Source organism: Hemitrygon akajei, chromosome 3 (genome assembly GCF_048418815.1).
Source record: "Hemitrygon akajei chromosome 3, sHemAka1.3, whole genome shotgun sequence".
Lineage (NCBI taxonomy): Eukaryota > Metazoa > Chordata > Chondrichthyes > Myliobatiformes > Dasyatidae > Hemitrygon > Hemitrygon akajei.
In genome coordinates, this window is record NC_133126.1 from 19,188,938 (window position 1) to 19,205,741 (window position 16,804).

The 16,804-nt window shown below is 39.0% G+C and overlaps 1 protein-coding gene across 4 annotated transcripts in view; it reads right to left on the bottom strand.

Moving 5' to 3' along the window:
* lin52 (lin-52 DREAM MuvB core complex component) overlaps window positions 1-16,804 on the bottom strand; it is an 81,907-nt gene that overhangs the window by 43,121 nt on the left and 21,982 nt on the right. The gene's annotated exons all lie outside the window — the stretch shown is intronic.

A 16,804-nucleotide genomic window follows, 5' to 3' on the forward strand; every position in this document is an offset into this window, starting at 1 on the left:
AATGTTGACGAGGGTAAGGCAGTGGATGTAGTCTATATGGACTTCAGCAAGGCCTTTGACAAAGTTCCACATGGAAGGTTAGTTAAGAAGGTTCAGTCGTTAGGTATTAGTGCTGGAGTAATAAAATGGATTCAACAGTGGCTAGATGGGAGATGCCAGAGAGTAGTGGTGGATAATTGTTTATCGGGATGGAGGCCGGTGACTAGCGGGGTGCCTCAGGGATCTGTTTTGGGCCCAATGTTGTTTGTAATATACATAAATGATCTGGATGATGGGGTGGTAAATTGGATTAGTAAGTATGCTGATGATACTAAGGTAGGAGGTGTTGTGGATAATGAGGTGGGTTTTCAAAGCTTGCAGGGAGATTTATGCCGGTTAGAAGAATGGGCTGAACGTTGGCAGATGGAGTTTAATGCTGAGAAGTGTGAGGTTCTACATTTTGGCAGGAATAATCCAAATAGAACATACAGGGTAAATGGTAGGGCATTGAGGAATGCAGTGGAACAGAGAGATCTAGGAATAACAGTGCATAGTTCCCTGAAGGTGGAGTCTCATGTAGATAGGGTGGTGAAGAAGGCTTTTGGAACGCTGGCCTTTATAAATCAGAGCATTGAGTACAGAAGTTGGGATGTAATGTTAAAATTGTACAAGGCATTGGTAAGGCCAAATTTGGAATATTGTGTACAGTTCTGGTCACCGAATTATAGGAAAGATATCAATAAATTAGAGAGAGTGCAGAGACGATTTACTAGGATGTTACCAGGGTTTCAGCACTTAAGTTACAGAGAAAGGTTGAACAAGTTAGGTCTCTATTCATTGGAGCGTAGAAGGTTGAGGGGGGATTTGATCGAGGTATTTAAAATGTTGAGAGGGATAGATAGAGTTGACGTGAATAGGCTGTTTCCATTGAGAGTAGGGGAGATTCAAACGAGAGGACATGATTTGAGAGTTAGGGGGCAAAAGTTTAAGGGAAACACGAGGGGGTATTTCTTTACTCAGAGAGTGATAGCTGTGTGGAATGAGCTTCCTGTAGAAGTAGTAGAGGCCAGATCAGTTGTGTCATTTAAGGTAAAATTGGATAGGTATATGGATAGGAAAGGAGTGGAGGGTTATGGGCTGAGTGCGGGTAGGTGGGACTAGGTGAGATTAAGAGTTCGGCACGGACTAGGAGGGCCGGAATGGCCTGTTTCAGTGCTGTGATTGTTATATGGTTATATGGTTTATATGGTTAAAATACAGTGGTCTGCTTAACTGATGGCTCATGTGCTCCCTTAAACATCTATCTCCACCACCAATCATACATGATACCTGCAATTCGTATATCTAAAAAAAATTACTGCAGAGACTCCTCTTCTATCACTAGAGGATTAGGAGCATCACCTACAGGTTTTCGTTCAAATGACATGCTACAATTAGTGGCTACTTTATTAGGTACAGGAGCAGAACCCAGTGTGGTTTTCTGCTGCTGTAGCCAATCCACTTCAAAGTTCAATGTGCTGTGCATTCAGAGATGCTCTTCTGAACACCGCATTTAATGCATGGTTATGAGTTACTGTTGCCTTCCAGTCAGCCTGAACCAGTCTGGTGGTTTTCCTCTGACCTCTCTCTTTAACAAGGCATTTTCACCCACAGAGCTGCCGCTCACTGGATGTTTATTTTTTTATACCATTCCCTGTAACCTGTAGAGACCGTTGTACATGAAAATCCCACATCAGCAGTTTCTAAGATACTCCAACCACCCCATCTGACACCAACAATCATTCCATGGTCAAAGTCACATTGCATCACATTTCTTGCCCATTCTGATGTTTGGTCTGAACAACAACTGAACCTCTTGACCGCATCTTGACCATTTATGCATTGAGATGCTGCCACATGATTGGCTGCTTAGATATTTGCATTAACAAGGTGGTACAGGCATACCTAATAAAGTGGCTATTGTGTGCATATCCAATATGACTAATTAACACTAGAGAGTGAAGAAATTATAAAGAATAAAGAAATCATGTAAAATTTGAACAAATACATTATGATTGTCTATTTGGAAACAGTGAGGGACTATAGGCAAGAGCTAAAAAATGGTTTGTGGATAGAAAACAGAGGGCAGGAATAACTGGGCCATTAAGAGGCTTTAACAATTAATTGGGCAAGGAAATTAAAAGTGATATATCCAAGTACGGACTTGATAGAATGCAAGATGGCAGAAAGGCTTCAGCGTGTGAAGAGTATCGACTGGGCAAGGACATAGCAAATGGAATATAATGTAGAAGAATGTTAACATAATGATGAAAAACAAAGACAGAAAATTTTTATAAAAACGTGAGGTTGCCAAGGATTAGGTGTTCAGATGTGCTTACTCAAAATACAAGAGAGTGAGAAGTTTCCAGGAAACAAGATGGACCTTTATCATTGATTCTGTTCAGTTGCTTGAATCCTTATAATGCTTCAAACTTGTGCCAGATACAGGGATGAATCTGAACTAATTGTATTTGTTAATACTAGTTTTATTCATGTTAACACAGTGGCAGGACTAATTATGTTGCTGTTCCACAGACCCAGTGACCTGCTCCAGCTCCAATTCTCCCTGTATGAAATTTACATATTCTCCCTGCAACTGTATGGGCTTCTTGCACATTCCCAAGGCCTAGAGATTGCTCATTATTGTAAGTGAGTACTTGGAGGGCAGAAGGGCCTGTATTATGATATACAGCACTTTTAGCCAGCCACTCTCGTAATATTACAGTGAAATTAAAGATTGGTGAAAAATACTTAATTGCTCATTTTGAACATTGCATACGTTTAAAATACAAAATATTCATCAATCCAGACATAAAATTTCTTTAAGAAATTTGCAAATTCTATTTGCAGCAATAGCATCAGCATGACTGAGACATCTTAAGGTGGCAGCTGAACCATGGCTTCATTGGGCTGCAAGTTAAATGAATCATGTTTGCTCTAGAAAAGTACTCCACATTAAAGAAAGCTTAAAGCGCAAGATCAAAATGATCTAAATATTGTGCCTCAACACGATGATCTATTAAATCCTCCTCGCAAATATATTTAAAAACAGGATCTGGCCAAAACCAACAAGTGTTTAACTATCAACGTACTCACAAGACCCAAGAGAGTAATCCAAATTCAATTACTATAAATAACATTAGTTAGAAAACAAGCAGAGAGCCCCTGAGGGACAAGGAGCTGTGATGACAAGCTGCAGCCTCTTGCTGCAGAACAATTCATTAGGCAGAGCGTAACAGATGTGCCACGTGCTTACTGAAACCCATCAATTCTACTGGGGATTCATGTAATTATTTGAGTTTCGAGTGGCAGGCGCCACCAGTGGCACAGCAGCTGCACAGGCACTGGGGACCCTCGTGTTTTAATCAGCATCACTTAGACGGGCCCTCAGTGCACTTGACGCTAGCTTGATATGCAGTCAAGTGCAAATCCAAGCTGATAGCACAAGTAACTACCATCTAGATTGTTTTTTAAAGTGAGACCTGTAACAATTCACCAGTGCAATGTTCATACCCATCTGCCTATGAGAGTCTGGAACTGAGACTAATGAAAGACAGAGTAACTCACTGACTCGGATGGAATGCACTGAACTGACAGATTAATTTATACAAGGAGAAAATGCATCATGTACCAACCTAAGAAATGGTGGTTTCTCTCCTAATCAAGGCACTTTGGATGCCATTTTCTATCAATGCTGGATAAATGAGGCCTCAGCCAATGCTGCTCTGTAAACTATCACAATGGGAATGGCTCACGGACTTCCTCCTTCAGATTGAGTTCCTGTTGAAGGGTCTCTGCCTGAAACATCGACTGTTTTCCCCTCTGTGCTGAATTATTGTGTGTGTGTGTGTGTGTGTGTGTGTGTGTGTGTGTGTGTGTGTGTGTGTGTGTGTGTGTGTGTGTGTGTGTGTGTGTGTGTGTGTGTGTGTGTGTGTGTGTGTGTGTGTGTGTGTGTGTGTGTGTGTGTGTGTGTGTGTGTGTGTGTGTGTGTCTTGCTCTTTCAGATCTGTATGCCTTCATATGGATTCTGCAAGGCATGGCCTCAATTTGGCACAATGGTGGTACCTCAGTCAGGCACTCGTAACTATTGCAAAAACTTACTGCTCTTTCTAACTGTACAATAACAATTAAAATTTTACGATGCCTTTGAGAAATAATTAATGTGTAATTGTATTGAATTAACCATCACCAGGCTACCAGCCACCACACATCATTAGCTATATTGATCTCTCTATAGATTAGCAATAGGCAAGTTTGTTTTGTTTGCAGGATGTCTTCCTTTATCTCATTCTTAGATTTTGCCTTCAAAATCGGATGCTGGTAAAAGCTGTGACATGGGAAGGGGGGAAGACGTCAAGAAACTTGGAAATCAGATACATATTTAAGTATAGATTGTTGGAAAAAAGAAATCTATGGCTGTATTCCATTAGAAAAAATTACTTATAACTTGAGATAAATATGAAACATTTTTGAAAATCTGGGGCCCTTATTTACAAAAGACAGGACTAAATATATAGGTGCTCTGAAGAGAAAATTAATGGTTACTTGGGGAAAGAAATAAATATATATACTAAAGTTATTAAGAACTCCATGGAGCATGTGGAGACCTTCCAACAACCAGGCACTCTTTCTTTCTTTCTTTTCTTTCTTTCTTAATTTTTTTTATATAGGGAAGTTAGGGGGGAGGGATTAAGGGGAGGGGGGAAGGGTCACATACTTTTTTTTCTACACTTGTAATCATTTAAAAATGCAATTAAATAAAAAAAAAAATTAAAAAAAAGAAAAAAAAAAGAAAATTGGAGGAAAGAAGTACTTTTGCAAATAAGTGTGCTCACACGTGCATACATGCACTACATTCATGTCTTGGTGGTTCTGAGCCAATAACATTTGGGTGTCGGAGCAAACTACTACAAGGCCAGTGTGTCTGCAGGAAGTGAGGAATAAGATAATTCCTTCCAAATATTATGATTTGCAGCAATTGCATCACAATCCAGGGCTCATTACCAAGAAACAGTATTGTCAGCAGACATACAAGCTAAATGGAACATGGTATTGGAAAAGAGAAAAATCTGCATTCAATTCCTGACAAATTCTGAATTGTTGCTTCCTCCCTCAATAAACAAAAGTGACAACTGACACTGCAAGAAGACAGTGTTCTGCCCACCAACTCATTGCTAACGGAAAATACATTCTATGAGCAATAAAGGCATTTTCCAGACATGCAGGTAATCTGCAGTGTTAAATTTTAAATCTCTTCAGCCTTACCATCCTGTTCTAAATGCAAGAACTAAATGGCAGGCAAAAGGTGGTCCTCAGGGTGAAATTCCTCCAGTCAATAACTGAATCAAAAAAGTCAGTGTGAATATGAAACAGGATTTTACATTTTGCACACTCATTGGCTATTTTACTAAAATAGTGACAGGAGAAATTTTACATACAAAAGATTTATGTTATGGATGAGGTCTCAAAGATAATTAGAAAAGAGATCAAGACCTGCCTTTTGAATACTATAAAGTCAGACAGAAAGCTTTGGGGCTGTTCTCATTATAAATGAGGAATGATTTAATAGAGGTGTATAAAATAATTAAAGGGTGGGACAGAGTAGAAACAGAGGTCCCAGGGATTAATAGCTCCAGAGCACGAGGACACAGCATAACATTAAATACATGAGAGCAGCACAGAGATCAGGAGAAACTTTTTCCTTTTATCATTGGGATTTAAACTTCTGTGTGATGCATCACTTATCAAGAATTATTGCTAATAATGTTTTAATTAATTTTAAAACATTATAACAATAGCTTAGACAGGTAGTTGCAGGAAAAGAGAAATGACTTAGTTACAGTGCAGCCACACAATATTAGAAGTGAAAATTTTGTGAGGACAAATACAAAGATTGTTTGGACCTCATTGCAACTTCAGCGCAAGTGAAAGAGAACTATAGCACAGAAACAGACAGACATACTTTATTGATCCCGAGGGAAACTGGGTTTCGTTATAACCGCACCAACCAAGAATAGTGAAGAATATAGCAATATAAAACCATAAATAATTAAATAATAAGTTAATCATGCCAAGTGGAAATAAGTCCAGGACCAGCCTATTGGCTTAGGGTTGACACTCCTAGGGGAGGAGTTGTAAAGTTTGATGGCTACAGGTAGAAATGACTTCCTATGACACTCAGTGTTACATCTTGGTGGAATGAGTCTCTGGCTGAATGTACTCCTGTGCCTAACCAGTACATTATGGAGTGGATGGGAGTCATTGTCCAAAATGGCATGCAATTTGGACAGCATCCTCTTTTCAGACACCACCATCAGAGAGTCCAGTTCCACCCCCGCAACATCACTGGCCTTACGAATGAGTTTGTTGATTCTGTTGGTGTCTGCTACCCTCAGCCTGCTGCCCCAGCACACAACAGCAAACATGATAGCACTGGCCACCACAGCCTCGTAGAACATCCTCAGCATCATCCGGCAGATGTTAAAGGACCTCAGTCTCCTCAGGAAATAGAGACGGCTCTGACCCTTCTTGTAGACAGCCTCGGTGTTCTTTGACCAGTCCAGTTTATTGTCCATTCGTATCCCCAGGTATTTGTAATCCTCCACTATGTCCACACTGACCCCTTGGATGGAAACAAGGGTCACCAGTGCCTTAGCCCTCCTCAGGTCCACTACCAACTCCTTAGTCTTAGTCAAAAGCAGGCCCTTTGGCCCATCCAGTCCATGCCAAACTATTATTCTGCCTAGTCCCATTGAGCTGCACTTGGGCCATAGTCCTCCATACCCCTCCCATTCATGTACTTATCAAAATTTCTCTTAAATGTTGAAATCAAACCCACATTCATCACTTCCACTGTCAACTCATTCCACACTCTCACCACCCTCTCACTGAAGTTCCTCTTAAATATTTTACCTTTCACCTTTAAACCGTGACCTCTGCTTTTAGGCTCAGCCAACCTTAGTGGAAAAGGCCTGCATGTATTTATCCTATCTATACCCCTCAATTTTGTATACCTCTATCAAATCTCCCTTCATTCTCCTACACTCCAGGGAATAAAGTCCTAATCTATTCAAATTTTCCATAAACTCAAGTCTTCAAAATCAAGCAAAATCCTTGTAAATTTTCTCTGTATTCTTAATGTTATTGATACCTTTCCCGTAGATATGTAGGTGACCAGAACTATATACAATTAGTGTTGTTAAAGTCAAGTCTGGTCAATTCATTTAAACAGGTAACAGCTTTTCCAATTCTCACAACCCCACCCCACACGTTAAAAAGTCACATATTATTTAAATTCATTCTTTACTTGTCTGCAAAAGTTACACCATTACCCCTTCAATTATTTTCTCTTCCATGTTCAGTTAGAACAACAGTAACTGCTGAACAACTCTAGTAACTATTGAATGGATAGAATACTGTCAAAGAGACCAAATTTACTTTTTGTCATTAATCTAATGTAACATGAAGTAACCTTCAACATGCACCATGAAACATAACCAGAACTGATTTTTAAAATATGATATTAAAAGCAGCTAGTCTCAGAGGACAGAATGACATTTCTTACATTTAAAAACTATTTGCATGTACTTTCTAATGCTTACTCGGAGGTTCCAATAGTTTGTGGAGAGGCAATTGGCAAGTTTATATAGAAGATTCTGGTAATAGATGTACAATGAAAATTAGCCTTAATTATATTTGTCTATCCAGTCCAAAGAGTTAGTAGCAATCCAAAACATACCTGATTATAACCCCAGCATGGAATGTCACAAAAGATCAATTAATAATATAGGAAACATCTTGCTAAAAATTAAACACACACACACACATATATATACACATATACATACATATATATATATATACATACACACACATATACATATATATATATATATATATACATACACACACATATACATATATATATATATATATACATACACACACATATACATATATATATATATATATATATATATATAAAAACCTTAGCAGAATACGTAGAAGGAAACTCCTCTCTTTGGAAGGACAGCTGATAACCAGAGAATTCTTAAGGCAATTGGTAAAAGAAAACACTTTTTTCAGCAGCAGGTTTATGATTTGGAATGCATTGCACGAAAGATTAGTGGAAGTTGATTCATTAGCAAGTTTCAATATAGAATTGGTAAATACCGAAAAAAGGAAAAAACACAATCTATGGGAAAGAGCTGTGAGGTGGAACCAATTAGAGAGCTCATTCATAAAGCTATATAAAGCACAGAGCCCTCTCACTCATCCATATCCAGGGCACATTAAATATTAAATACTACAACAAAAATTAAATATGAAGTATTTGCTGATGTCTTGAATATGAAGAATAACAAAAATGCATATATTTATTTAAAAAATTTCTTTTACAGATAAATCCACTCTTAAAGTTAAAATGCACAATACACGATCAAATCTCTGCCTAAAATCCTTAAGATACAGACCATAAAATATAGGAGCAGAATTAGGCTATTTGGCCTATCACATCTGCATTGCAAAACCTTTCTAATTAGAAAGCTCATTCGTAAAGCTACACAAGTACTGAGCCCTCTTGCTCACCCATACCCAGGGAACATTAAATGTTAAATACTACAACAAAAATTACATACAAAATGTTTGTTGATCCTTTGACTACTTGGAATAACTACTGAAATATATATTTATTTTTATTATTTCTTTACCAGGTGAATCCACTTTTAAAGTTAAAATTAATTTTGATGATAGTGCAGAGAGCTTGATCAAATATCTGATTAAAAACCCTTCAAGTTCTGCCTCTATCTTTTTTAAATAATGCCCTTTTTTTTCCTTATTACAAATCAGTGGCCAATAAAAAGTGATCCATGTTCCTTTGGCGGACAATGAATAAAAACACACATTTTACTACAGAGTATTATCCGACAGTTATGAATAATCTACAGTATATAATTTACCTTATTCATAGGCACTTTTGCCGAAAGGAAGTTCAGCAAATTGGGCCACCTCAACCCATTTCCTAATTCATACCAACCTACAAATTTAATCTTATCCTTTGGAGTTATTTTTTGATCCTACTGAATAAGGTTATAAAATTGGCCGGTTAGAGAAATTAACATACATATTGAATAGTAGACCAGCATCTTCACTGACACCAAGAATTAATACAGATACCAGTGGAAAGCTGGGAAACAGCCCTTTGAGTGATGGGGGATTAGCCAAATAAATGTTCAAAAGCTCTGGAAAAGATTAAATGCTCCTCTTGTTGTTTATCTTGTGCTGTCCTAAAGCATTCCACTTACATTAACTGCATTAAAGATTTTTTGATAATAAGAAAAAAAACAAATACATTGCAGGTGCTAGAAATCTAAAATAAAACAGAAGATAGTGGAAAATCTCAGTAGGCTTGGCTTTTATTTCAAGGTTTTCATTCTTAATTAAACAGGTTGCATTTATAAAGCAACTTTAGCACAGTAAAATGCCTCAAGGAATATTATCAAAGTATGAGTCAAGGAGAACATAGATGACTTAAAATTATATGAAAGTAAGGATTAAGGAGGACAGTACCAGGAATTTTAGAGTTTCAGATCTAGGCAGGTGAAGACTCAGCTGTCAAGAGTAGTGATGAAATTTGAGAATGTGCAGAAAGCCAGAAGGCACAACTTAAGGAGCGCAAATGGACAATTGCAGAAGGTTACATAGAGTGAGGAAAGGGGAGGCACTGAGGATTTTAAAAACAACAATAGAATTTGTAGAGTCAGTGGATGCTACTTGGATCTTCAGCGGCCTTTAACAAGATATATATCTACATTAGGTAATATATTAAAAATAGATAAACCAGTACCCAACTAAACACTACCCTGCCAAACACCGATTTGCTAGAGGGGCACTTAGACCTTCAGTCAGAAGCTGACCAGTAACATCCTTCCCACCCCTATACGTTTAAAAGGGATATAAGCAAGGGTTGCTTGCTGCTGTGCTGAACATCTACCTAGCCTGCTGCTGTTCAAAGGACCTGACACAAAACCCGTGCAATTTACTGACAACCTTGTAGAAAAGAATCACTAACGGCTCAGTGAACTGAGCTCATCTGTGAGGGTAGTGTTGATCTGGAAATGATATTGTCCAGAAGGTTCCTCAGAAGTCAGAAATGAGGTCCAAAATGGAGTCCCAGTTTTGTACTTTAACAAGTTATAAAACAAAATTGGGCAGCATCGCCAACAGTAGCAGATCCTTTCCTGATAAGCTTAACGCATTCTTTGCACGTTTTGAACAAAGGGAAATGGTTGTGTCACCACTCATCCTGACAGCCTCCAGTGCATCTAAATCTACAGTCACCATCACAGACATAAAACTAGTCTTCTGCAACAAGCATCAGGCTTGGATGGCTTCCCTTAGATCCTGTGTGAGTCAGCTGGCAGGGCCATTTGTAGACATTTTTAACCTCTGCCTGCTTCAGGCTGTTCCTCCTGCTTTAAGTAGGCCATTATCATCCCGGTACCAAAGAAAAAAAAGATAATGTGCTTTAGCAACCACCAGCCAGTGTCTCTGACACCTACCATCAAGAAATTCATCAAGGGGCTGGTGATGACATGTATCGACTTCAGCTTTTCAGCTTCAACCATTGCAAACTGCCCACTGCTGAAATGGATCTACAGTGGGCAACATCCCCCTGGTCCTACGCTCTGCAGCATCTGGATAGTAAAGGTACCTACATCATAATGTTGTTTATTGAGCAACAAACACAAAATGCTGAAGAATCCCAGCAAGTCAAAGAATAAACAGTAAATGTTTCAAACTGAGATCTTTCATCAGGACTAGAAAGGAGGGGTTAAAAGCCAGAAAAAGGTTTGGGGGACGGGGTGGAGAGAAGGCGTATAAGCTAGCTGGTGATAGGCGAGACCGGATGATAAGGAAGGTGGGTGGGTGTGACAGCTCCCCCCCCCCCCCAACAACCCACCTTCCCATCACCTGCTCATCTCTTCCCCCACCCATCCACGTTATTATTCTAAGTAAGCTCATCACCAAACTCCAGAATCTGGGAGTCAATGCTCCCTCTGCAAACGGATCATAAGACCATCAAGTCTACTATGCCATTTCATCATGGCTGATCCAATTTTCCTCTCAGCCTCAATCTCCTACCTTCTCCCCATATCTCTTCATGCCTTGACCAATCAAGAATTTATCAACTTCTGCCTTAAATATACATAAAGATTTGGGCTCCACAGCTGCTAGTGGGAAAGAATTCCACAGATTCACCACTCTGACTAAAGAAATTTTTCTTCATCTCCGTTCTAAAAAGACACCTCTTGATGTTGAGGCTGTGACCTCTGGTCTTAGATTTTCCCACCATAGGAAACATTGTCTCTACTTCCACTCTATCGAGGTCTTTCACCATTCAATAGGTTTCAATGAATTCTAGTGAATATGGGCCCAGAGTCAAACACTCTTCATATGACAAGCCTTTCAATCCTAGAATCATTTTTGTGACCTTCCTTTGAACCTCCAGTTTCAGCACATCCTAAGATAAGAGACCCAAAACTGCTCACAATATTCTGAGAGGCCTCAACAGTACTTTATAAAGTCTCAACATTACATCCTTGCTTTTGTATTGTAGTCCTCTTGAAATGAATGCTAACATCTCATATGCCTTCCTCACCACAGACTCAACCTGTAAATTAACCTTTATGGCACTCTGCACAAGGACTCCCAAGCTCCTTTGTGCCTCAGTTTTTTGTATTGTTTCTCCCTTTAGAAAGTAGTCAATCCTTTCATTTCCTCTACCAAAGTGCATGACCATACACTTCCCGACACTGCATTCCATCTGCCACATCTTTGCCCATTGCCCTCATCTGTAGCCTCTCTACTTCCTCAAAACTACCTGCTAATTTTGCCACAAAGTCATCAATTCAGTCATCCAAATCATTGACATATTACATAAAAAGAATCAGCTGGCTACCACGAGCCACCAGCAGCCAACCAGAAAAGGCTCCCTTTATTTCCACTCTGCCTCCTGCCAATCAGCCACTGCTTTATTCATGCTACAATCGTTCCTGTAATACCATGGGCTCGTAGTCCGTTAAGCAGCCTCACGTGTGGCATCTTGCCAGAGGCCTTCTGAAAAATTGAAGTGCACAACATCAACCAATTCTCCTTTGTCTATCCTGCTTATTATTTCTTCACAGAATTCCAACAGATTTGTCAGTTTTTGATTTTCCCTTGATGAAATCATGCCTACTACAGCCTATTTTATCATATGCCTACAATTTTCTTTCTTCTGCCTCTCTCCCTTCTTTACCAATTCTCCTATTCTGTCATAGTCCTTCTGTAAACTCACTGCTTCCACACTACCTGTCCCTCCACCTATTGTCCACAACCTTGACCACAACAATGATTGACTCAATGTCAACGATTAAAGCCTCCACTGGATGCTAATTAAAGAGATAAGGGACATTGAAGCATCGAGGTGAATGTGGACGGTGTGCACTGGCTGCCTGCCTTTTTGATTACTCTGTACTGGAGAGGGGTGAGCCTGCTGCTGTGCCCGGAGGGTGTTGCCCAGGTTTTCTGGGTTTTGGATGTGGACTATAGACTTTTGAATGAACGAATGAATGAAATTTTACTTCAGTCAGTACAAACATAACAAAAGCATAATTTTCAATGATAATTTCATAAGACAAAATTAAATAATAAAAATCTTTAAAACAGACTGAAAGGGTGTAGACTGAAGCTACAGCTTATTACGCCTACCCCTCTTACTTATACAAAAACATATTTGGCATCAATCATCACATCAAAAACAAAAAGTTTCATAATCTTTTAACACAAAATCCAATTCCAAGTATCATTTTTACATTACCCCCATTCATTTTAAATCATGTATATTTGTTCATTAAATTTTTAAATAATTTTTTAAACTTATTGAGTGTGGTGCATGTTTTTAAATTCTCACAACTGTTCACTCTGACTGAAATAGTGATTTTTTACATTTGATCTTATCCTTTGTTTTTGAAATATACATGTGTTCCTCTCAAATCATGTTGACTTTCTCTCATTTTAAACAATCTTTGGATTCTTTTTGGTAACTGTCCATTTTTTACTTTATAATTTGTATTATCTCAAAACCTCTGTATTTTGAAGTGTTTAGTTGAATAAATAGTGGATTGGTTGGTTCATAAAAAGACTATAGACTTTTTATCCAGTCTTACAGTTTTTTTCATATTCTGTGCTTTTCACTCCATCTTTCTTTTTTGTGCAGGGAGGTGGGATTTGGGGGTTGATGATTGTGCTGCCATTCTTTCTTGTTTTCATGGATACCTGGAGAAGAATAATTTCAGAGTTGTACGAGGCCAAAAGAGATAGGAGTAAAATTAGGCCATTTGTCCCATCAGGTCTGCTCTGCCATTTAATCATGGCTGGTCCTTTTACTCTCTCCTCCTCAGCCCCACTCCCCAGCTTTCTCCCCATAACCCTTGATATTGTGTCCAATCAAGAACCTATCAAGCTTTGCCCTAAATACATCCAACAACCTGGCCTCCCCAGCTGCCTATGGTAATAAATTCCACAAATTTGCCAGAGATGGGGAGAAAAATTTCTCTCCACATCTGTTTTAAATGAATTGCCCTCTATTCTGAGGCTGTGCCCTATTGTCCTAGACTCCCCCACCATGGGAAACAACCTTTCCACATCTACTCTGTCTAGGCCTTTCAATATTTGAAAGGTTTCAATGAGATCACCCCTCATCCTTCTAAACTCCAGTGAGTAAGTACAGACCCAAAGCCTCAAACATTCCTCGTATGATAACCCTTTCATTCCTGTAATTATCCTTGTGATCCACCTCTGAACCCTCTCCAATACCAGCACACCTTTTCTTTGATGAGCCCAGTACTGTTCACAATGCTCAAAGTGAGGCCTCACCAGTGCTTTATAAAGCCTCAGCATCACGTCCCTGCTCTTGTATTCTAGACTTCTTGAAATGAATGCTAACATCGCATCTGCCTTCCTTACCACCGACTCTACCTGCAAGTTAACCTTTAGGGTGTTCTGCCACCCTCTGGCTGGGTAGACTCCAACCAGATGGCATGAATATCAAATTCTCCTTCCAGTTACAAAAATTTTTTCCTCCCCCTCCCTCTCCTATTCCCCACACTGGCCTCTTACCCCCTCTCACCTGCCCATCAACTCCCCCAGGTTCCCTGCTCCTTCTCCACTTTGAGAATAAATGAACCTTTGAACAAAACCATCAATTCCATCATCTGAATCATTGACGTATGACATAACATGGAAAGATGCAGTTGCAACACGGACTCCTGTGGAACACTAGTCACTGACAGTCAACCAGGAAAACACACACACACATCAAACAGTTGAGCTGCAATTTCAAGGCAGTGCTGCCATCTTGTGGTGAAGCTGACACTCTAACAATCAATCCATTGAACTTCATTCAACACAAATACATGGAAAGCTCTACCACTTCGTTGGAGAGTGGGGCTTTTGTGATTTGTGCTTACCAAATGTAGAATGTGCAATCTCTTTGTGAACACATAACCCAATTACACAAGCTCTGACAGATTTACTATAGACTGGGAGAGAAAAAAGGTTAGGGTTCTCCAGATATACACAAAACAATTAACGAAAATCAATCAACTAAAATTAAAGCAGACCACTGGTATGCTTAATGTTAATTGTCCAGCTGGGTCCATCTTAATCATGAGAGTTTTAGCCTAAACACAATGCATTATGATCCTCTCCAAACACCAAACTCTTTTGCAAACCTTCCACCTTTCAACTTTCCAATACCTCCTGATTCCAACAAAGAGCAGGATGTTAGGATATTAGCACTACCCTGGAATGCTGTGTAACTATCTGATTCAGGTACACGTCTGCTACATATGAACTCACTCAGATCCAAACTTGAAGTATCAAGCATGTCACCTTGGATCCAAATACAGGAAAACTAAAATAAGAACAGAAATTGAAGCAGGAAAAACAATATATTAGACCTGCTAGTTAAGCTCCAATCAGTAGATGACTTAAACTATGCAATCACCTTTACCTTTGATTCTGTTTATATCCAAAAATATTGATTTCCATCTTGAAGACACTCAGTGCCTGAAACTCCACAGCCCTCTTGGTCACTGAATTCTAAAAATGCATTTACTGCACAGGTACAGAAAGGTTTTCTCAGTTGAATCTTGAATTGTCACCTTCTTAGTCTAAGGCTGTGACCCCCTAGTTTTAATCATTACAGCCAGGAAGAATCTTATTCTATCATACTTTATACAAGGAATTTAGTCACCTCATTTTTCTGAACACAAGAGGATAATCCATCACCAACCCATGCCAGAAATCAAGAGAGTAAAGATTTGGAAATTTTCTCTATTCCAAGATAGGGAGGCATGCAATGTTCCAGGCAATCTCAACTGAGCCATATACAAGAAACCTTCTTCTTCTTCTTGTACTTATATATTGCAATAAGTTTAAAGGAAAGAGAAACCTAATGCCACAAAATAATAAGAGGTGACCTCAGTAAAACAAATTGTTTGTTGCACTTCTACACCGCATTCCTTTCAACCCCAAAATCTTCCAACATTTAAAAAACACTGCTTTCCTTTTTCCCTCTCATTAGCCACATCCCCAAGCATTTATTAATCCTGTCTGATACTCCAACGCCCAAAATCTCTCTGCATCCCTTTCATAATCCAACTTTGTATCATAAACAAATGTGGATATATTATACATGGTTTCCTCAAGCATATCATTGCCATAGATTGAATAGCTAGGAACTCAAGATTGATTGGAACTCTGTATTTAACAGAAAAGCTTACAAATCGTGGATACTGACATTCTCTTTCATTCTTTCTGCCCTGCTACTTCTCTCTATAACTGGAAACTTGTTTTACTTCTGGCTTTTCTGCGTTCTGATGAAAGGTCATTGTCTTGAAATGTCAGCTCCACAGCTATTGTGTGACCTCATGAATATTCCCCCATTTTCTATTTTATGTCACCTTGGAGCCACATCAACGACACCTCTCCCAATGAGGCCACTTCAACTTACGTTAATTTGCTTTCTCTTTATCACAGTTCTGCCTAAAGGTCTTAGATCTAAACAGAAACTGTTTCTTTCTCAATACACACTACCTAATCTGCTGTATGTTTCTAATATCTTTTTATTTTTATTTAAGAAAATAAAACTTGCATGCCCGACTCCATACTTGTCCAACATGACCAGCTTCTGCTTGGCTTCTGAATTGGAAGATTGCAAGTTCAAAGCTCCTCTGCAGAAAAATACATTTTATCCCCCTCGTGGACCAGGAGAATGAAGAGCATGTCACTGTAAGGAAGTTCAAATGCAAGTGCAACTCTAAGGAATTGCAGCCAACAAATGGGGGTGCCTCCTTCCTTTTTTGAGACAAAAGGGTTTTTGTAGTGTTGCAGGAAGAATTGATCCCAGAACCAACATTATTAAAACAGGTTATCCCTACATTAAATATATTTGAAGCAAATACTGAAGTAATGCACTGTTAAATTATACTGGAACAGATGAAACAGTGCAAACACCTTTTAAGTGTAAGACACCTTCTTCGCTTTCCTCCAGCAACACATTGTAATAGCATGGTTTCCCCAAGTATACATTTCTACGACGGAAGTTTGAATAAAAACAGCACATCACAGCCTCAATTCACTGTAGAATGGAATCTATCCTTTCATTCAATGTCCATAATTGGACTCCAACCACTGTTAAGATACCTTAACCCATTACTGAGATCACCTTTGAATAAATCAA